General features: G+C 32.3%; 1 long non-coding RNA gene across 1 annotated transcript; it reads left to right on the top strand.

The window, feature by feature from the left end:
- Positions 1–10372: 10372 nt before the first annotated feature.
- On the top strand, positions 10373–17467 carry LOC127726124 (uncharacterized). The gene is made up of 4 exons (XR_007993351.1): positions 10373–10517; positions 13791–13895; positions 15817–15938; positions 17409–17467. It is a non-coding gene; the product is annotated as an uncharacterized LOC127726124 (long non-coding RNA).
- The last annotated feature ends 7245 nt before the right edge of the window (positions 17468–24712 follow it).

The raw sequence follows: 24712 nt of genomic DNA, 5'->3' as shown, positions 1-24712 counted from the left end.
GTGCAAAAATGACTACTTCTGGTTTACTCAAGGTCACTTCCGGTTGACATTTTTCAAGGTCATATGTCACCCAACATTTTGCAAAAGATCTTATGGCTTTATCATGTACCAATATGAAGTAATAGTCAATTTACCTTAAAATAAAACATTTCAGGGGCAGTAACTCCAATAAGATGTCGCTGGATTGTCTCAGACCAAATGTATCATATCTTCATCACAATATAACAAACATTTTGCACTTGTTCTTTAATATATAACATTAAAAATATCGGAGAAAATGCAAAAACAAGCAAAAGACAAAATTCAGAACATGACCTTGACCTTTGACCTTGACCTCATTTTCGAAGTAAGGATCCAAGGACCTCAAATAAAAAGACTATAGGTTTGTACGGCTTACAGTTTATGAGTAACAAAAACATAACGACAAATTTATTTCATAAAGGTAGATAACTCCTATAAAATTTCATCGAATCGCTTCGATCCAAATTAGCCAAAAATTCCTGAGGATGTAACGAACAATTTAGAAAAAGAATTTTGTCGATATCTTTTTTTGTTACGAAGGAGATGCACACACTTGATAAACAGTGAATAGGGAGATAACTCTTACAAAGATAATTGTCCGGCTTAGCAGGGTGAAATTTAAAAGCGCATAAACTATACGATACAATATGAGAAATATCTAAGCGACATATTGTGAAACAAATATTTATCGCAAGAACAAAATTTGGCGGAAGAAAAAAAAAAATAATAATAATAATAATAATAATAATAATAATCAGAACAAATACAATAGGTCTTTCCACAGAAAAGTGGAAAGACCTAATAATTAAAAACCAATTGTTCAAAGAACAGTTAAAGGTCTTTCCACATCAATTTTCTAAATAATTGATAGGAAGCTACTTCTGGTTTACTCAAAGTTATAAATAGCGTCAAAGTATAGATTTCTTCATACTGATTCAATAAATAAATGGTTTCTATATACTTTTGCCTGAAATAAGGGAGATAATTGCCAACTTCCGGTCTCATATGATAGCTTTATTCACACTAATTCCAAAAATATATAGTTTGTATATACTTATGCCTGTAATAAGGAAGATAATATGCTACTTCCGGTTTATAAAATGTCACTTCCGGTCTCAAATGATAGTTTAACCTATGATCATTCAAAAATATATGGTTTCTAGGTACTTTTCCATGAAATAAGTGCAAAAATACTACTTCCGGTTCAGTTCTTCTCAAGGTCATATGTCAACCAACAGTTTGCAAAGACCCTATGGCTTTATCATGTACCAAGTTGGAGTAATAATCAATTAACCTTAAATTGAATCATTTCAGGGACAATAACTCCTATAAGATATCATTGGATTGTGTCAAACCAAATGTATCATATCTTAATCACAATTAAGCAAACATTTTGCACTAGTTCTTTAATTTGTAATTTTAAAAGTGACAGAGGAGATCAAATAACAAGGAAAAGTCAAAATATAGAATATGACCTTGACATATGACCTTGGCCTCAATTTCATTTAAATGAACCAAGGAACTCAAATCAATATACCTTAGGTCTCTATCACATACCATTCATGCTATACATTTATATATCCCTTATGTCAAATACAGAAGGGGAAATACCTCTCATATGGAGTTTACATATTGCTTCGGTCAAAATTGGACAAAACATCCTGAGGATATAACGAGCAATTTGGTAAAATAAATTTGTCGCTTTCTTTTACGGTTACGGAGGAGATGCGTGCACAAGGAAAACAGTGTTCGGGGAGATAACTCCTACAAAGAAAAGTATTCGGTTAAGCAGGGTCAATTTCAAAGGCGCATAAACTGTTCGATATCATATACGAAACATCTAAGCGACATCTTGCGAAACAAAAATTTTTCGCTAGAACAAAATTTGGCGGAAGAAAAAAAAAATTAAAAACCAATTGTTCAAAGAACAATTGAAGGTCTTTCCACATCAATTTTCTAAATAATTGATAGAAAGCTACTTCTGGTTTACTCAAAGTTATTAATAGCGTCAAAGTATAGATTTCTTCATACTGATTCAATGAATAAATGGTTTCTATATACTTTTGCCTGAAATAAGGGAGATAATTGCCAACTTCCGGTTTAGAAAATGTCACTTCCGGTCTCATATGATAGCTTTATTCACACTGATTCCAAAAATATATAGTATGTATATACTTATGCCTGTAATAAGGAAGATAATATGCTACTTCCGGTTAATAAAATGTCACTTTCGGTCTCAAATGATAGGTTAACCTATGATCATTCAAAAAATATATGGTTTCTAGGTACTTTTCCATAAAATAAGTGAAAAAATACTACTTCCGGTTCACTCAAGGTCACTTCCGGTTTACTTTTTTCAAGGTCATATGTCAACCAACAGTTTGCAAAAGACCTTATGGCTTTATCATGTACCAAGTTGGAGTAATAATCAATTAACCTTAAATTGAATCATTTCAGGGACAATAACTCCTATAAGATATCATTGGATTTTTACAGACAAAATGTATCATATCTTAATCACAATTAAGCAAACATTTTGCACTAGTTCTTTAATTTGTAATTTTAAAGGTGACAGAGGAGATCAAATAACAAGGAAAAGTCAAAATTTAGAATATGACCTTGACCTTTGACCTTGGCCTCAATTTCATTCAAATGAACCAAGGAACTCAAATCAATATACCTTAGGTCTCTATCACTTACCATTCATGCTATACATTTATATATCCCTTATGTCAAATACAGAAGGCGAAATAACTCTCATATGGAGTTAACGTATCGCTTCGGTCAAAATTGGACAAAACATCCTGAGGATATAACGAGCAATTTGGTAAAATAAATTTGTCGCTTTCTTTTACGGTTACGGAGGAGATGCGTGCACAAGGAAAACAGTGTTCGGGGAGATAACTTCTACAAAGAAAATTATTTGGTTACGCAGGGTTAATTTCAAAGGCGCATAAACTGTTTGATGTTTGATGTTTTGCGACATATTGCAAAACAAATATTTATCTCAAGAACAAAATTAAGCGGAAGAAAAAAAAAAAATTAAAAACCAATTGTTCAAAGAACAATTGAAGGGTTTCCACATCAATTTTGTAAATAATTGATGAGAAGCTAATTTTGGTTTACTCAAAGCTACTATTGGCGTCCAATCATAGGTTTCTTCATACTGATTCAATAAACGTATGGTTTCTATAGACTTTTGCCTGAAATGAAGGAGATAATTGTCAACTTCCGGTTTAGAAAATGTCACTTCCGGTCTCATATGATAGCTTTATTTACACTGATTCCAAAAAAATATGGTTTTTATATTCTTTTGCCTGTGAAAAGGGAGATAATTGGCTACTTCCGGTTTAGAAAATGTCACTTCCGGTCTCATATGATAGTTTTATTTAAACTGATTCCAAAAATATATGGTTTATATATACTTATGCCTATAATAAGGGAGATAATATGCTACTTCCGGTTTATAAAATATCACTTCCAGTCTCAAATGATAGATTAATGGATGACCATTCAAAAAATATATGGTTTCTATGTACTTCTACGTGAAATAACTGCAAAAATTACTACTTCCGGTTCACTCAATGTCACTTCCGGTTGACATTTTTCAGGGTCATATGTCACCCAACATTTTGCAAAAGATCTTATGGCTTTATCATGTACCAAGTTGGAGTAATAATCAATTAACCTTAAATTGAATCATTTCAGGGACAATAACTCATATAAGATATCATTGGATTATTTCAGACCAAATGTAATTTGTAATTTTAAAAGTGACAGAGGAGATCAAATAACAAGGAAAAGTCAAAATTAAGAATATGACCTTGACCTTTGACCTTGGCCTCAATTTCATTTAAATGAACCTAGGAACTCAAATCAATATTCCTTAGATCTCTATCACTTACCATTCATGCTATACATTTATATATCCTTTATGTCAAATACAGAAGGGGAAATAACTCTCATATGGAGTTTACGTATCGCTTCAGTCAAAATTTGACAAAACATCCTGAGGATATAACGAGCAATTTGGTAAAATAAATTTGTCGCTTTCTTTTACGGTTACGGAGGAGATGCGTGCACAAGGAAAAAAGTGTTCGGGGAGAAAACTCCTACAAAAAAATTTATTTGGTTTCGCAGGGTAAATTTCAAAGGTGCATAAACTGTTCGATATCATATACCAAATATCTAAGCAACATATTGCGAAACAATAATTTATCGCAAGAACAAAATTAGGCGGAAGAAAAAAAAAATTAAAAACCAATTGTTCAGAGACCAATTGAAGGTCTTTCCACAAAAAAAACATGTATTCTAATATGAAAATAGTAAAATTCGTTTTAAAATGTCACTTCCAGCTTCAAATGATAGCTTATTGTACGCTGATTCCAATAATATATGGTTCCTATACAATGTTTTTTAAATAAGGAAGATAATTTGTTACTTCCGGTTTGAAAAATGTTACTTCCGGTATAATTCAAATGTTTAATTGACACTGATACCAAAAATATCTGGTTCTATAAACTATTACATTAATTAAGTACAAAAAAAAGCTACTTCCGGTTTACACAAGGTTACTTCCGGTTGGCTTTTCTAAGGTTAAATGGCTTGAAACCTAATGCAAAAAGTCCCATGGATTTATCATGTATACATATGAGGTAAAAGCCAAGGTCAAAATCTAAAACGTCAATTTAACCTATGACCTTGAGCTCAATTTCAAGGTCATCAACCAAAGACCTCAAATCAAAAGACCCTAGATCTTAATTATATTTGGTTCGTGAGTTATATCACCATATGCATATTTTTAAATAAAAGAGGGGAGAAAACTCTAATTTGATGTAAGCGTACCCTTTAAACCAAAATGTATGTGTTACGACATGTCGCAACTAACAATGAAGTAAAAATATGTTGTCGATATCTAATATTGTGTTTGAAAAGAGGTGAAAATAAGCCAAAATCCAAATTTAGAAATGACCTTGACCTTTGACGTTGACCCTATTTTCTTTTTTTTGGACCAAGGACCTCAAATCAAAAGACCCTAGGTCTCTATCACATATGGTTTACCAATTACAATAACATTTTACTTATTCTAAATACAGAAGGGGAAATAACTCTCACATAGAGTTTCCGGATCGCTTCGGTCAAAATTATTTTCAAGATCCTGAGGATATAACGAGCAAATTGGTGAAATAATTTTTATCGTAATCTTAAACGGTTGCGAAGGAGATTTGTACACAAGAAAAACAGTGTTTGGGGAGATAACTCTTCCAATAAAAAGTGTTCGGCTTAACAGGGTCGGTTTCAAAATCGTAATAACTGTTCGATATTACATGCAAAACATCTAAGCGACATCTTGCGAAACAAAAAAGCACCGTCAGAAAAAAGTGGCGGAAGAAGAAAAAAATAATAATAATTAAAAACCAATTGTTCAAAGAACAATTGAAGGTCTTTCCACATCAATTTTCTAAATAATTGATGAGAAGCTAATTCTGGTTTACTCAAAGCTACTATTGGCGTCCAATCATAGGTTTCTTCATACTGATTCAATAAACATATGGTTTCTTTAGACTTTTGCCTGAAATAAGGGAGATAATTGTCAACTTCCGGTTTAGAAAATGTCACTTCTGGTCTCATATGATAGCTTTATTTACACTGATTCCAAAAATATATGGTTTATATATACTTTTGCCTGTAAAAAGGGAGATAATTGGCTACTTCCGGTTTAAAAAATGTCACTTCCGGACTCAAATGGTAGATTTATTTACTCTGATTCCAAAAATATATGGTTTATATATACTTTTGCCTGTAAAAAGGGAGATAATTGGCTACTTCCGGTTAAGAAAATGTCACTTTCGGTCTCATATGATAGCTCTTTTTACACTGATTCCAAAAATATATGGTTTATATATACTTTTGCCTGTAAAAAGGAAGATAATATGCTATTTCCGGTTTATAAAATATCACTTCCGGACTCAAATGATAGATTAATGTATGACCATTCAAAAAATATTTGGTTTCTATGTACTTCTACATGAAATAAGTGCAAAAATGACTACTTCCGGTTCACTCAAGGTCACTTCCGGTTGACATTTTACAAGGTCATATGTCACCCAATATTTTGCAAAAGATCTTATGGCTTTATCATGTACCAATATGAAGTAATAATCAATTTACCTTAAAATAAAACATTTCAGGGGCAATAACTCCAATAAGATGTCGCTGGATTGTCTCAGACCAAATGTATCATATCTTCATCACAATATAACAAACATTTTGCACTTGTTCTTTAATATATAACATTAAAAATATCGGAGAAAATGCAAAAACAAGCAAAAGACAAAATTCAGAACATGACCTTGACCTCATTTTCAAAGTAAGGATCCAAGGACCTTAAATAAAAAGACTATAGGTTTATACGGCTTACAGGTTATGAGTAACAAAAACATAACGACAAATTTATTTCATAAAGGTAGATAACTCCTATAAAATTTCATCGAATCGCTTCGATCCAAATTAGCCAAAAATTTCTGAGGATGTAACGAACAATTTAGAAAAAGAATTTTGTCGATATCTTTTTTTGTTACGAAGGAGATGCACACACTTGATAAACAGTGAATAGGGAGATAACTCTTACAAAGATAATTGTCCGGCTTAGCAGGGTGAAATTTAAAAGCGCATAAACTATAAAATACAATATGAGAAATATCTAAGCAGCATATTGCGAAACTTTATCGCAAGAACAAAATTTGGCGGAAGAAAAAAAAAAAAATAATAATAATAAAAATAATAATAATTAAAAACAAATTGTTCAAAGAACAATTGAAGGTCTTTCCACATCTATTTTCACAATAATTGATGAGAAGCTATTTCTGGTTTACTCAAAGCTACTATTAGCGTCCAATCATAGGTTTCTTCATACTGATTCAATAAACATATGGTTTCTATAGACTTTTGCCTGAAATAAGGGAGATAATTGTCAACTTCCGGTTTAGAGAATGTCACTTCTGGTCTCATATGATAGCTTTATTTACACTGATTCCTAAAATATATGGTTTATATATACTTTTGCCTGTAAAAAGGGAGATAATTGGCTACTTCCAGTTTAAAAAATGTAACTTCCGGTCTCAAATGATAGATTTATTTACTCTGATTCCAAAAATATATGGTTTATATATACTTTTGCCTGTAAAAAGGGAGATAATTGGCTACTTCCGGTTTAGAAAATGTCACTTTCGGTCTCATATGATAGCTTTATTTACACTGATTCCAAAAATATATGGTTTATTTATACTTATGCCTGTAATAAGGGAGATAATATGCTATTTCCGGTTTATAAAATATCACTTCCGGTCTCAAATGATAGATTAATGTATGACCATTCAAAAAATATATGGTTTCTATGTACTTCTACATGAAATAAGTGCAAAAATGACTACTTCCGGTTTACTCAAGGTCACTTCCGGTTGACATTTTTCAAGGTCATATGTCACCCAACATTTTGCAAAAGATCTTATGGCTTTATCATGTACCAATATGAAGTAATAATCAATTTACCTTAAAATAAAACATTTCAGGGGCAGTAACTCCAATAAGATGTCGCTGGATTGTCTCAGACCAAATGTATCATATCTTCATCACAATATAACAAACATTTTGCACTTGTTCTTTAATATATAACATTAAAAATATCGGAGAAAATGCAAAAACAAGCAAAAGACAAAATTCAGAACATGACCTTGACCTTTGACCTTGAACTCATTTTCGAAGTAAGGATCCAAGGACCTCAAATAAAAAGACTATAGGTTTATACGGCTTACAGTTTATGAGTAACAAAAACATAACGACAAATTTATTTGGTAAAGGCAGATAACTCCTTTAAGATCTCACTGGATCGCTTCGATCCAAATTAGGCAAAAATTCCTGAGGATGTAACAAACAATTTAGAAAAAGAATTTTGTCAATATCTTTTTTTGTTACGAAGGATATGCACACACATGATAAACAGTGAATAGGGAGATCACTCTTGCAAAGAAAATGGTTCGGCTAAGCAGGGTGAAATTTAAAAGCGCATAAACTATACGATACAATATGAGAAATATCTAAGCGACATATTGCGAAACAAACATTTAACGCAAGAACAAAATTTGGCGGAAGAAAAAAAAAAAATAATAATAATAATAATAATCAGAACAAATACAATAGGTCTTTCCACAGAAAAGTGGAAAGACCTAATAATAATAATCAGAACAAATACAATAGGTCTTTCCACAGAAAAGTGGAAAGACCTAATAAATGGAGAGAAGATGAAAGAAAAGAGGTGGGTGTGTGCCAGTGAGACATTTTATGATATATATGGTAAATTAGAATGGTTAAAAGTGCACATTTACAATATAAATCAATTGTTTTAAAAACAATTGTTAAACGGTCTTTCCCCTCCGAAACATGATAAATTGGTTTTTTGGTTGGTTGGTTGGTTGGTTGGTTGGTCGGTCGGTCGGTCGATCGATCGATTGATTGATTGATTGATTGGTTGATTGATTGATTGCATGCATGGCACTTTTTCTGTGCGACGCAGCTAACTTAAATAACGCCTATTCTAACCGAACGTGACTGCGTACCTTGTACATCCCACACAGCCAAACGGACGCCTGAGATGTCCTCATAAAAATTGATCCTAGCATCATTCGTTTATAAATTTTCTCTAGTTTCTATGTTACCTCGGACTTCCATTTTTCATCTATTTGTTGTGTATGCATTTTGATTGAATTTGTAGGAAAACGGAGTAAATTTTATCTTGGAAGTTTTATTTTCCTTATTTGGATATGGAATGTTTTATTCTAAATTTAGGTCCGGGCGCGAGATGGTGTTGTGAAGTCACGTGACCCTCGAATATATATGTCTGGAGTTTTGGTCAAATTTTTTTTATACGGCTTACGGTTTACGTGTTACAAAAACATAACGACAAATCAATTTGGTAAAGGCAGATAACTCCTTTAAGATCTCACTGGATCGCTTCGATCCAAATTAGGCAAAAATTCCTGAGGATGTAACGAACAATTTAGAAAAAGAATTTTGTCGATATCTTTTTTTGTTACGAAGGAGATGCACACACTTGATAAACAGTGAATAGGGAGATAACTCTTACAAAGATAATTGTTCGGCTTAGCAGGGTGAAATTTAAAAGCGCATAAACTATACGATACAATATGAGAAATATCTAAGCGACATATTGCGAAACAAAAATTTCAAAAGTTGGCGGAAAAAAAAAATAATAATAATAATAATCAGAACAAATACAATAGGTCTTTCCACAGAAAAGTGGAAAGACCTAATAATCAGAACAAATACAATAGGTCTTTCCACAGAAAAGTGGAAAGACCTAATAATCAGAACAAATACAATAGGTCTTTCCACAGAAAAGTGGAAAGACCTAATAATCAGAAGAAAACCAATAGGTCTTTCCACAGAAAAGTGGAAAGACCTAATAATCAGAAGAAAACCAATAGGTCTTTCCACAGAAAAGTGGAAAGACCTAATAATCAGAACAAATACAATAGGTCTTTCCACAGAAAAGTGGAAAGACCTAATAATAATAATAATCAGAAGAAAACCAATAGGTCTTTCCACAGAAAAGTGGAAAGACCTAATAATCAGAAGAAAACCAATAGGTCTTTCCACAGAAAAGTGGAAAGACCTAATTATCCACGATTGTTTCAAATATATCTACCACAGTTAATTCAAATTTTAACTACCCAATATTGAGTATATTAAGCCAGTATAATTTTAAGACTAGAACATTTTCTGTTTCATCTAATAATGGGCATGTAATGGCTTTGGCTAGCCATAAAAGCAGGTTCAACCCACCATTTTTTCTTAAAATGTCCTGTACCAAGTCAGGAATATGGCAGTTGTTATCAAATAGTCCGTTTCTATGTATGTTGGCGTTTGTTTTTGTAGCAGTTCAGTGTTTCTGTTGTTCCGTTGTTTTCCTCTTATAGTTGATGTGTTTCCCTCGGTTTTGGTTTGTGACCCGGATTTGTTTCAGTTAAATCGATTTATGAATATTGAACAGCGTAATACTAATATTGCCTTTATTTATACAAACTGAGTATTTCATTTCAACTTGTGTGACAATTGAAAAAATTTTTTTTTTAACCTTAGTGAATAGAACACTACATAAATCATTATCTCTTTATGTGTATTGATCTTATGATCTTTGGCTTTCAAATGTTTGGGTTTGAACGTTCCTGATGAAGATAAATCTAGAAAAGAGCTTCGGACACACGAAATTAACCAAGTGTTATTTTCATTTCATTTGACTATCGTGATTATATAGAACATGAATTGTCTCTGTGAAATGGCCAGCTGAAAAGAGCACGTCTTATACCAAATGATAAGGAGATAAAATGTCGAGAGACACAAATTTTATACCACTGGTCTGTCTGCACAACACAAAATGAAACTAACTTTGTGTTTAGGATTAATTGCATGCATAATTGGTGAGTGCTAAAACATACACTTGCGTTGAATGAATTAGTACAAAGAAAGTAAAATACAAAATAACATTATTCTCATAATATTTGTTTCAAAGTTAGAATTACGTTTTTGTGTCAATAATGATATCTGAACTGTGTCTAATATTTTCTGATAACTTTTGCTCCGAGTAGAAGTTAGTCCAAAGAAAACAGATCAAATGCAATGGCCTCAATGTGTACCATAAGATTATCATCTCCTAAATTTACCTCCCATTCCCTTTCAAATAATACAGGAGCAATCAAATATTGAGCTTTGAGCAAATATATTGTGTTGATGCAACGTTTTCTTTAGATGACATAAGTATGTATAAATGAAAACTAAAAAAAATTGTGCCTTGGGTAGCTGGGTCGTATTTAAGTATTTTTTGTGTGTGGTTAGGGGGGTAATCTATTGTATTCAAGCAAATGAACCGTATATGATTATGACTTCGAGTTTACATTTCATCAATGGTTTATAGTTCTTCCAGATATTTGCTTTTTTATATGGACATAAACTTTGATGCATTTTATTGGAATTTTAAGTATTAAATTTTTGTTTTCCTTCGGTGTTTAAAGGGGATTAGCTAAGAATAAGAAAAAAATAAAATAGAAATTTTTGTGTTTCAAACATTTATAAAAGTTGAATATACAAATGATATAAAAATAATATTTAGCTATTAGCAGTCAGTTTGGTCCTATTTCGTCAAAAATAATCGCTGATGTATTATTGACTTGCAAGTAAATAATTCGACCTCATTTAAATCTGTATCTATGCAACCTTTTAAATTAGTTTGGCCTTTAGTGGATATGTGTTCGGCTTGTGGTTCTTTCATTAAAAAGAAAAGAAAAGTGAAACAAATGGAGACACCATGAATAACCATGTTTTTGACTAATCCGGCCCGAAAAATATTATTTGTATATAGGTTAAACGATGATATACATACATTTTTAGTCTATAACATGATTTTTGGTTATATGACCGTCGACAGTCTTCGGAGGTCATCTCGATGAATAATTAGATGGTGTCTAGTCTAAAATACACATGAAAAGCTGATACATTATTAGGAGTTAGTACATTGTTAATTATGTCTTTTGGACTTTTTGTAATTTGAATATACGTTTTAGTATTTTATAAATCATATATGAGAATTTGGGTCAAACATGAACTTGACAGTAAATACCCCTTTAACGATGATTCAACTCTGTCCTTTACGTAAATACCTTTGGACTTGCCTCTGCTTTTAAAGTATCTTCCACCTTCACCACTCCATGGAGATTTATTCCGGTACCACTACTTCATGGATTGTTAATCCGCTACCACTACTTCATGAAGTGTTATTCCGGTACCACTTCTTCATGGAGTGTCATTCCGTTACCACTACTTCATGGAGTGTTATTCAGCCACGACTACTTCGTGGAGTGTTATCCCGATACCATTATTTCATGGGGTGTTATTCCGCCACCACTACTTCATGGAGTGTTATTCCGCCACCACTTCATGCAGTGTTATTCCGCCACCACTACTTCATGGCGTGTTAATCCGCTACCACTACTGCATGGAGTGTTAATCTGCTACCACTACTTCATGGAGTTAGTGTTATTCCGCCTCCACTACTAAATATTGTGGAGAGTAAAAAGTATCGTGTTGGTTATAGCTACATAAACCTCTTTAATTGTACAACACTTTTAATACAATAATTATGGCAAGCCGTTCTCGTCAAAACTATGTTTAAACCCTTTTTTCGAAAAAATTACACACTGAGAATTAAAAAAACCACACTGAGATTTAAAAACCTAAAATAACACACTGAGAAATCGAAATTACACACTGAGATTTAAAAAAAATGAAAAACACACACTGAGAATTTAGAATTACACACTGAGATTTTTAAAAAGACACACCGAGATGAAATAAATTGAAAAACACACACTGAGAATTGTTAATTACACACTGAGATTTCAAACATACACACTGAGATTAATATGCACATTACAAATGAATATTCATGAGATGAATAATTCAACAGATAAATATCTTGGTCTCCCGAACTCTCGTCATTATAATGAAATGCGGTTCCTTCAACCAGCATTTGTAATAAATTTCATGAATTAACATCGTTTTTTGCCAACTCATATTCATAAGTTTGTTGCCTATAATTCAGATCATTACTAACAGTGTATTAGGATTTTTTGCTTAAAACTGTTTAAGCATGGGCCCCTTTTCAAAAGTCTTTCAACTGTTACCCTGATTTCTCAAGGTAATCTTTTATATTTTTGTTACGTGTATATGCTATAATAGGCACTTGGGTAAACATTTCACTGCATATTGTTTGTCATTTTGCAGATTGTTCTAATGTTTTCTTATAATTTTAATAAAGTTTTTCACCATTTGGTTATATTTTGTAATGAGAGTAAGTGGGTATTTTGCTTGTTCTTGGTCTTTAATTAATAACGTAGTTTTTCTATACGTTGTATTTCCAATGTTTTTATAAAACATTTGGCGCCAAATTGAAGGACTAATGAGTTCTGTCCCCTAGTTGATTAAAGCTTGTAATAGATCCAGATTAAGTATGCTAATTAGATAAGTGCGCATAAAAAGTGAACACAAACCTCAGTGTGTAATTTTAAATTCTCAGTGTGAAATTACAAATTCTCAGAGTGTTTTTCTTCAGTTTATTTCATCTCAGTGTGTCTTTTTGAAATCTCCGTGTGTAATTTTCAATTCTCGGTGTGTAATTTTCAATTCTCATTGTGTGTTTTTTCATTTTTAGTAATCTCAGTGCGTCTTTATAAAATCTCAGTGTGTGCTTTTAGGTTTTTTAAGTCAGTGTGTTTTTTTTTTAATTCTCAGTGTGTAAATTATTCGAAAAATGGTTTAAACATAGTTTTGACGAGAACGGCTTGCCATAAATAATGTTTTATTCAAAAAAACTCCGTCACATACCCATGTGAAACAAGAGGTAAACATATACAAAATACAGAAACATCAGATCATAGAAAGAAATAAAACAACTGTAAAATGGAATATATTAATAACTACTATACTTTATAATACTTTAACTAACTTTGAAACGAATAACGATACATTTTTCGCTAGTACCTTATATTACAAAATGAAAGTAATCCTTTCATTTTAGCTGCGAAGGGATATTTTACATAGCACTCTGGAATGTGTTGATTACTGATATTTTGATGGTCCAATAAAATTTGAAGCTGTCTTTTTCAAACTTTATAATCTTGTGATTAATATTGTTTTAGGATGCATTACATGCTGTAATGTGGCAAGTGAATGTACTGTTACATGTTCTGCTGGACAACACGTGGCTTGCATCAATCATAAATGTGAATGTCATGGAGATCACGGTAAGATTATTGTATTTGTTTTTTAATTCCTGATCTAAAAGATTGGACCAAGTCGAGAATTTCCTGTCATTGGGCGATTTAATACTGTCAAATATTGTACTTTTAAGTTAGTCATCTTCGAAGTTTTGAAGTATATTAATATATTAAAGTCAGATGAAACGAGTGTCTTGAAATTATAAAGGTAAGAAAATTATTGAACCAATGCATGTTTATGTTTTTTACATTTATTAAGAATCCATAACATATCATCGACAAAAAATATTTGATTCCGTGAAAATTTTACCTGCTAATTAACTTTTGTGTTTTATTGCCGATCTTTACTGAACATCAGCATTCTGAATCCTTAATAAACAATCAACACAGAATCATGGAGCATGCGAAAAATAAGTGAGATCAGACATGCAATAGATCGATGCATAATTTTTGTTTGTATTTTCCAAGCTTTTCTTTTTGTTAATCAAACTGTGTCATAACTGCAGAAATAAACCTCCATACAGTATATAAAACATATTCCACTTTTTTTTTAAATTTGAAATATCAAATGACTTTAAATCTTTAATTTTGCTCGTGATGTGACTTATGAATACTTTATAAATAATCGTTGAACTTTCATGTTTTTCCAACTCATTTAAAAAATAATAATAATAATTTTGAGTGTAAACTTATATTGAACTTTTATTCTGATTTCCGTGATTTACTCTGGACATTTGTTCTGGATAAATGTCATTTAAAAATCCTAATTAAATGTTTGTTAGTGTTGTATTATTCGAAAATATTGTTTACATATAATTGTTATCAAAACAATCCTAAAAGTATGAATATTATAATAGATATTAGAACACTCATCGTATCACAGTCCAACGAGGTTCTAAAAAATATTCTATCTTCTACAAACAATATTGTATTTGCCCGAGGATAAAATGAAATGAAAAACGTCAGTTTTATTTTTAATTTACCATTCTCATTCCTCCGATGTATTACACTAACATATAATGGCAGAGCTTTTTATTACACTTGCACGCATTCATTCTACGGGTAAATAGTTACAGGAGAAGATAAGGCGTCTGCACAATACTAGGCGGTGTTGTCGTAGAAGTGAGAAGTGAAAAGTACAGGTTCCAGCCCCGCTCGCGGAGGAAGTAAAGAATCAGATCTACTCTAACATTGCTAGGTTGATTTTCTAGGCACTTTATATATATATATATATATAGATACTTCGTCTCAAATTTAGCCCAACAATGTTAGATCGGCAAATTTGCTAACGCAAATGTTTGTTCTTCCCTCAGCGGGATTCGAACCCTTGCATCTTACGAGGGCGCTGAATCGTTATGAAAAACAAATCGATACTGTACACAATAGAAAAATAATATATACGCCTTAAAAAGTGTACAAAACAACACCAATGTTAAAAAGAGGAATCAGTAAATACTAGTACCAATAAATATTTCGGATAAAAGGTATCCTTCATCGGTATAATGTAAAATGAATCATATCAATTTATTTATTGATATTACTAAAAACAATCTTGAAAGTAAATACAAATTAAAAACCGAACCAAGCTTGTATAATTCTAAAATTTCAAAGTAGGTAAAGTATATACAACAGAGACTGCATAGATATATGCATCCCAAAAGAATAGTAATGTGCGACTGTTGCAACTCTAAAATTTCATAGGGGACGAAAGTTATGTTATTACAACAGAGTCTGCGTAGACATACATCATCAATGCATAACACTGTTCGATTTGAACTGGTATAATTATTAAATTTCAAATTTAGATAATGAAAAATAAAAAATTCGGAGTCGAAATTTTACAAAAACCTACACAATGTGAAAACGTGCTAAAATGGTAGTATAATGCTTACTCGATCCTTAGGCGAATTTTAAGCAAACTATAAAATGTAATTTGTTTAATTTACAGAACTAGACTGTACTGATAAATCACAATGTGGAAATCTGAACTGTGATAAATATCATTCAGCCCACTGTGTCGACGCACATTGCACATGTCAATTTGATTGGCATCATGGTCATGATTAAATGGTAAGTTATAAGTGGATTGTTTGTAGTAAAAAAATAGAAATCAAGTACCTGTGCACCTGATGACAAAACAAATGTGGAGATGACATATAGTCGACAATGCGACAAAGTCAACTACCCTTTTTAAGGACAAATATGTGAACAAATACAGGTACCATGTAAACATGCGGCCTTCAAAAGATCGCAAATCCATACCGTATCTGTAATTTATAAAAGGACCGGGATGACAAAAAAAGCCTAAAATTACAGCCTTTTTAACACATTAAACCCACAAAAGAACAGCAAATCAACATGTCAGTATTGTAGTCATAATGAACTCTAAAGAATTTAGGCATCAGATGTTTGTAATCAATAGCGGATAGAATGTTGATATTCAGTTTAAAGACATACACTAAATATATTCCTTTGGTGAAGATTACTTTGATAGAGCTTAACTTCCAACGGTGAATATTTTATTCATATTAAGAACGACGTAGGTCAAGGAAAACAGATAAATTTGGATAAACATGCAAAGTTTGGCTGAATAAGATTTCTTGATGGTCGAAAACTGAGCTGTATATTAGAATTTTGTTTATTTTCGAAGCAAAATAAATGAACTTGATACACAATTTATAATAAAACGATATGTAAACAAATCAATAATAGGCTTAAAAGATGATGCCGATGATGATGATGATGATGATGGATGACTGCCTAACGTCCAGCGGAAAATTAAATGCATGTTCAGGACGAGAACATGATTATGTAATAAGAATATTAATAGATATAGGAAGATGTGGTATGAGTGCCAAGGAGACAACTCTCCATCCAAGTTACAATTTATAAAAGTAAACCATTATAACCCTGCTTTGTACTATTTCAACACGCTGAGCGGGTTTTTAAACGTGCTAGTTTACAAGGTAACAGTCCGCAGTAAGACATGGCTCCCTACCTGGACACATTATGCCGAATCCGAGCTTAAAACGTCTTTGCTCTTACTCCTTAATGTCGTGTGCTTAACGGAGAAGCAGCAAATACAAATTTTAAAGTCTTTGGGTTGACCCGGCCAGGCTTCGAACCACCGACCTTCCACACTCGAGGCGAACACGCTACCACGAAACCACCGAGGAGGTTATAAGGCTTTCAAAACCTTATTTATTAACTTTTGCATGTATTGGGTCGATTTGGTTGACCAATGAACCTTACCCTTTTGTATCGAAGGACAACTATTACTAAATTGATTTTATTTGTTTTTGAAAAGGAATGCAGAGTTTCCAACATAATTTTGGTTTAGGGCTTAACGTCATTCTGGTTCTTTTTTATATTTAACAAAATCACGTCGACCAAGTGTCGTATCTTTTACATTTGGTATTCTGTCATTGAATATGCAAAGTTGAGTCTATTTCAAATGGAATAAAGAAATTGAATTTGACGAAAACCAGTCTACTTACCTTCACATTGATGACTATTACATTCTCTTTTCTTCTTTTTCAGAATTAACCAGATGACGCAACTTGTTGTTTGAAAACATAAATATAAAATATTTTAAGAAATTATTGTCTCTGTCTTTTGTTAAACAATGTTAAAAGCAGAGTGAGTATTCAACAAGTCAATATTTATGTCGTCAAATTGATAACCTGTTGCCTCGTGTTTAATGTGAAAATAACACTTGATAATTTAGGTACGTCCAAAGCGCTTTTCTGGAATTAGTTTCATCAGGAATGCTGAAACCCAAAAAATTTAAAAGCCACTGATGTATAAATACCTGAATACATGCGGAGCTATATAAAAATAAGAAGATGTGGTATGATTGTCAACGAGACAACTATCCACCAAAGTTCAAATAAAGTGGAAGTAAGCAATTATAGGCAACCGTACGGCCTTCAACTATGAGAAATACCCATACCGTATAGTCGCAGCTATAAAAGGCCCTAACATGAAAAATATGAAACAATTCAATTGAGAATTTATAACAAAACAATTTACGAAAAACAATATAACAGACGTCACCCACGGATAACCACTGAACTACAGGCTACTGACTTGGGACAGGCACATAAAGAATGTGGCCGGGTTAAACATATTTTTGAGCGCTCAAACTTACAACTAATCTGGGACAGTGGTGTAACAGCACAACATAAGAACAAACCATAAAAATCAGTTTAAAAAGGCTTAACTCATTAGATCGATACAAAGAAAAACATCAAACATAAACACAGACAGGACACGGCAGGGTATATATCCATCCCTCATCCCTAACAACAAAAAAGACACTAAATACAGATCTGAGAGTACTCGCAGTTACTGACAGCTAGTTCAAAGCCAATAACAACTAATAAAAAATCATGTATCTAAGACTTAAATATCAACAGTATACATCAAACATCCAATGGATTTAGTGTAAAAACGTCATTAACAGCCAAAGAAAAACATGACATTGTGCAATGCCAACATATAGGTAAAGACAGATTGTAGTAACGTGAAAGTACATATGTGTAATATTTAGTATGGTTTTAATTTACTGATAACAAAATCAATATTTATACCAAAAAAAAAATATTCAAAGATTTAATTACAGTGTTGAATAGGAAACCTTTCAGAAAAAAGTTTAATTCAAGGATTTATAAGTTTACCCAGATCGTATCTAAATTTCCGGGCTCGGTTAACAACAGCACCGTAAAATTTAGGATGTGCTATTCCGTTTGAAGTAAGTTTTCTACAGGTACAGCCAAACTTGCAAACCAAATCTGTGTATCTATGGGAGAATTTAGTAAAGGTTTTTAGTAATTTGTGGTAACGAAATCCCTGACTTAATGATTTACCAGTAATACATAGACTACGCTCATTGAAATCCAAAACGTCACTACAGACACGGGCATAACGAACGATGGTGCAAGAGGAACATCACCGTCCAAAAAAGGACATAAACATAGGGAAAGAAAAATCATCCATTTTGTAAATGTTTGTGTATAGTTTCTGGTGTAAAACAGAAATGTCTAAATCTAGGAAAGGACACTTATTGCTGTTAATATTTGATTTATTTAAGGTAATTTAAATTTCTGTGGGTAAATTTCGGCAGTATTTTTACAGAATTCTTCATTATTTAACGAAAAAATATCATCAAGATAACGGTAAGTGTTGTTGAATTTATCAATCAAATAGAAATAAGACGGGTATTTACTGAGTTTGGCCATAAACTGTGATTCATAACAGTACAGGAACAAGTCTGCTATTAAAGGGGCACAATTGGTACCCATAGGAATACCTACAATCTGTATATAAACTTTATTGCCGAAACGTACATAAATGTTGTCAAGGAGAACATTTATGGCTGTAATAATACGAGTACACTCATATTTTGTACTAAAAACAAAACTGTATCACACTCGTTATAAATATTATGCAATTTACTAATTGGTATTTGACCCAGTTTGCATAATAATTGATGTCTACCATTGTTTTTTAAATATAGATAAGCCACGAGACCTATGATTGCGTTGTCTTTTATCAACAATTGTCATGATATCAATAGAGGAAGTTTTAAATATGTTCCCTTGGTCCATGACATTGTCATTTAGACCTAGTAATCCAAGAAAGTTCGCAAAGTTTACGGGAATCTTCAAACTGTTTATGTGATTGTCCTGGTTGTTTCTGGACGGTTTGAAGTGGTTGGAATTTTATAAAACTAATGTTGTGTTTGTGTTTTTCTAAATGTTGGTAAATTAAACTTTTGAATTTTTTAGGTCTGCGGAAGCGGTATAGATGTTCTTGTGTTCGTTTAAAAAAAATCACGTCCAGTTTGCCCTACATATTGAATACAACATTTCGGTTTTGTTCATGTTACAAGATATATGAGGCTTTGGGTTTTTCAAGTAATGTCATATGAAAAGGAAAGAGAACAAGTTCTTCCGTTCACTGATGACCGAACAGTATTATCTGAAGATAATCTGGAGCAGGTTTGTCATTTTCTGCTATTGCACGTGTATATTTGTGGATATCACGTGCGGTTTTGTTGAACAATCTAGCTGCAGAGGCATTGCCTCCTTTAACACAATTGTGAAATGTGCTAAATTTTAACGGTGAATTTCGAAAAGCGGCAGTGGAATTTATATTATGAACGCGGTTTTTTAAGTGATGATGATAAGTAGGTAGTGCAGTCTAAGAATTCTAATAAATACCGTAGTTATTTGGCCCGGGAACACAGTTATGTTCGTTGTGTATTTCTTTTAGACAATGAATTAATAAAATCGCTCCTGCTCAATCTCAAAAAGCTTCAGACATACTAAATATTGACCTTATTAAACTAAAACAAAAACTAAAACAATCCTTTCTCAACTGATTTTTACAGTTTGTTCTTATGTTGCGCTGTTACACCCAGGCCTGTCCTAGGTCATGGATAGCATTGAGCACCCACACACACATGTTTAACACCCCCACATTCTATATGTACAGACCCAAGCAGGAACCTGTAATTCAATGGTAGTCGTCGGAGCTGTCTGTTGTATTTGTTTTTTTGTTTTTGTTTATTGTTTTGTCATAAATCCATCCGGCCGATGTTTTTTATTTGTCTAAATTGTTTTATATTATGTCTTGTCAGGGCATTTTATAGCTGACTACTAGTATACGGTATGGGTTTTGTTTATTGTTAGCCGTACTGTGATCTATAATTGCTTAAATCCACGTAATTTGGACACTGTTAGATGGTTCAATCCACATCATCAAAGGGGCCTCGGTAGCCGAGTGGTCTAAGAAGTGGTCTGTATCACCAGCCTGTCAACACCGAGGTTGTAAGTTCAAATCCCGCATGTGGCAGGTGCGCTCGATTCCAATCTTGATTGACTAGGATTGTCAGTTTTCCTACCAGGCACTCCGGCTTCCTCCGTCAATAAAAAATGACCGCCACGAAATAGCACAATAGTGCTGAAAGTGGCGTTAAACACCAATCAATCAACCAACCAATCAATCCACATCTCTTGTATATGATACATTATACAAACCTTCCACTGTTGAACACTCATGCAGTATCTTCAAAGTAGTCGACGCAATCAAATTTGATAACGATTTATTAGTTTAAAAAAGTAAAAATTAAATGAGTTAATTAAAAAAAGTATTAGTACGTGCTCACTTTATTATTAATAACAGTCGGAACTATAAATCTAGATATCAAGGTAATTACATTTTTTTTCGGCGGTCTTTTGAATTTTCGCATCTAATAAATGGCGGACGTAGTGTACGCTCTCCTTATTTTTTATTTTTTTTTGTGGATCCATCCCGAACTCTTATTATGAAATGCCCGAAATTAAAAAGAACCGGATTATACTTAAAACAAACAATTAAAAACTATATTATCAAATTGACCCTGCCTGCATTTGGTTTATTTTGCTTAGTGTTATTATAGCATATTATTCTGTTACATGGACAATTTAATATGTGTGTAAATTACGTATGCATATTTTTTTATGTTGTAATGTTACACCACTGATTCCGGTTAGGGTAAAAGTTGCCGCCTGTTAAAACGTTTAAACCCGCTATATTTTTAAGCACCTGTCCTAAGTCAGGAGCCTGTTCAGTGATTGTCGTTTGTTGGTGTGGTTCATAACCGTTTCTCCTTTCTCATTTTTTATATAGATTAGACCGTTGGTTTTCCTGTTTGAATTGTTTTACACTAGTCATTTTGGGACCCTTTATAGCTTGGTATTCGGTGTGAGCCAAGGCTCCGTTTTGAAGGCCGTACTTTGACCTATAATTGTTTACTTTTTACACATTGTGACTTGGATGGATAGTTGTCCCATTGGCACTCATTCCACATCTTCTTATTTATATCCAAAAAAATGAGACGTACAGTTTAACAGATAAAATGGTCGTACCAATGGATTTGTTTTTTCTAATTTTTTTTTTTTATGGTACAACCGAAGTAACAAGCTGATTGTCATAATTATAATTATAAGTTTTTCTGTCGAAGGTCTGTGGTTCTTTCCGGCCACTCCGGCTTCTTCTACCGGTAAAAAACTAACAGCCACAAAATAGCAAGATTCAAGATTCAAGATTCAAAGTTTTATAATCCTCAGACACAACAGTGTACAAGAGGTCAATATACAAACATACAAACATACATAAATAAACGAAATATCTATACAGTAATTATAATACAATTATGAAAAACATTACATGTACGACAACAGGTGCTAACACACTCGTGGCACTTTCAGTTGTATACATTACACTCAGTATATCTTTTATTTGGATTTAACACAATGTCGTGAATTTGTGAGTATTTACATAGATGTTAATAAATGAATAATTATAAATACTTGATTATGTTTTTGAAATATCTGCAAATATTACGATATAACTTTACATGGCAATTTGACAACATTCTAATCATCTTGATCTCTGATGGATTTGTATTGTAATAAACTGTAATAAATCTTTTGCGCAGATCCACGATTTGTGGATATGTACAAGTAAACATATAATGATATTCATTACCGATGTTATTTTTACACGAATGACATATTCTATTTTGTTCAGGGATCTTTGCCCATCTTCCTGTCTCTATGGGAAATTTAAATATGAACATCTCAGTTTACACATATGTATTCTATCGGATACTGCCAATTGAAGTAGATACGGTTCAAGTTTAAATTCATATTTAAAAAGTCCATAAAATTCTCCCCTAGATGAGCTACTTATTTGCGAAAACCAGTTTTGAATAAATGGATCAGTCAAATTCTGTTTTAGAATAGACTTGAGAACAATGTTATCCATATGCATTTGATCATTCCATATAAAACTAAGCCCTATTTCATTGAAAATAGATTTAACATAAGCAATCCATTTAAAATGTCCTTGGTTACTCTCGTGAAGTTTAAACATAAGTCTATACAAGATACTAGATATTTTGTTACTACTGGATAAAAGGTTGTTCCAAAAATAAAGCCATTCTCAATTTAATGACAACTTCCATTGGATAACGTCCCAGTTCTCCATATACCATATAGCTAGGAGTATTGTTTCTTAAATTGAGAAATCTCTTACAAAATTGCAAGTGTATTTTTTCTATACCCTGTTTATTTTCAAATCCCAATACTTCACTTGAGTAGACAAGAATTGGAGTAATAAGTGAATCAAACAATTTTAATTGCAAATCTAATGGAATTGACAGATTTCTTGTTTTCTGTAATAATGCATACAATGCTTTATTTGTCTGATCCAATAATTTCTTTTTTGCAGTACAAAAAGTACCATTATAATTGAACATAACACCAAGATATGAATATGAATCTTGCACATCAATATTCTCACCATAAATGTTAAATGCAATTTTAGGTTTAAATTTTCTCTTACTAAATATTACAATTTTTGTCTTGTTTGTATTAATACGAAGTTTCCATAAATTACAATATTGCTCAAGGGTTACCAAGGCCTGCTGAAGACCTTCTTCTGTTTCAGACAGTAGAACAGTATCGTCTGCATACAAAATAATTAGGAGTTTAAGAAAACAAGACAATTCTTCTTCACATTTTGTATAAACCTTTTGTAGACAATCGACATGGTTGTCTAACAAGAAACTTTCAAGGTCATTTAAAAATAAAGAGAAGAGGAAAGGAGACAGATTCTCTCTCTGTTTTACTCCTACATCGCTGAAACTTCGTCTCCTTTCCTTATACATGTTTTTATATTTTGATACATATTATATATAACTTTAAAAGTTTTACCCTGAATATTTGATTTCCGCAATTTTTGCCACAGTCCCATTCGCCAAACTGTGTCAAAAGCATTATTAAAATCTACAAACGAACAAAACAGTTTTTTTCCAGCAGAAAAATAAAATGATATAAGGGCATGTAAAATGTATATATTGTCTACAGTTGAGAAGCCTTTTCTAAACCCTGCTTGAGCTTCAGAAATTAATTCAATTTCCTCTGATAATGTGTTTAATCTACAGTTTAATACGGCAGTAAAGGTTTTAATAAGACAGGAGTTAAGAGTTATACCCCTGTATGCACTAGAATCTAGAGCCAATAGTGTTTAAAGTGACATTAAATCCCAATCAATCATAATCATAACGATCACAAATAATTAAAGATATATCATTAGTTTTCTTTCTTTCTTATACCTGTTTCTCTCATTATTCTATGGACATTGTTCTCATACAAGAGCACCCAATTGTTTTTTTAAATGTTTTTTCTGCTTTGAAATTCTGAACAGTTCTTGCATTGCATAAGATCGTGTATTCTTGTAATGTTCATGGCTATGCTAAAAATGAATGCTTCTGTGAAGAACAGCATCAACATTAGAGTTTAGTATAGTTCGATGTGATATCAAAAATCTTATTGAAACAACCAAGCGAGACATTTGGATTGATAATGAATTATAAATACAGAAAGCCATAGATTCTGCCAATATTTTCTCAAATATATACATCGTCTACAGGGAAGAGCGTAAAACAAACTCAAATGATGAGATATGTGTTTTAATAGTTTATAAATACATCCACTCAAACCAATCTCATCTTAAATTTGATAACACAAACGAACAACTGGGGGTAAAGTTTCATACCTTATGGTCACCAGATTTATATATAGGCAGTTTTTACAAATCCCAAAACAAAACTTAATAAACTTAGAAAAAATCTTTATTTAAAATTTGTTTTTTTACTATATGGGGTATGATGCCAATGAGACAACTCTCCAACAGAGACCAAATGACATAGCCGTTAACATCTATAGGTCAACGTACGGCCTTCAACAATGAGAAAAACCCCATACCGCATAGTAAGATATAAAAGGCCCCGA

Source organism: Mytilus californianus, unplaced genomic scaffold (genome assembly GCF_021869535.1).
Source record: "Mytilus californianus isolate M0D057914Y unplaced genomic scaffold, xbMytCali1.0.p SCAF_16, whole genome shotgun sequence".
Lineage (NCBI taxonomy): Eukaryota > Metazoa > Mollusca > Bivalvia > Mytilida > Mytilidae > Mytilus > Mytilus californianus.
This window is presented reverse-complemented; position numbering and strand designations above follow the sequence as displayed.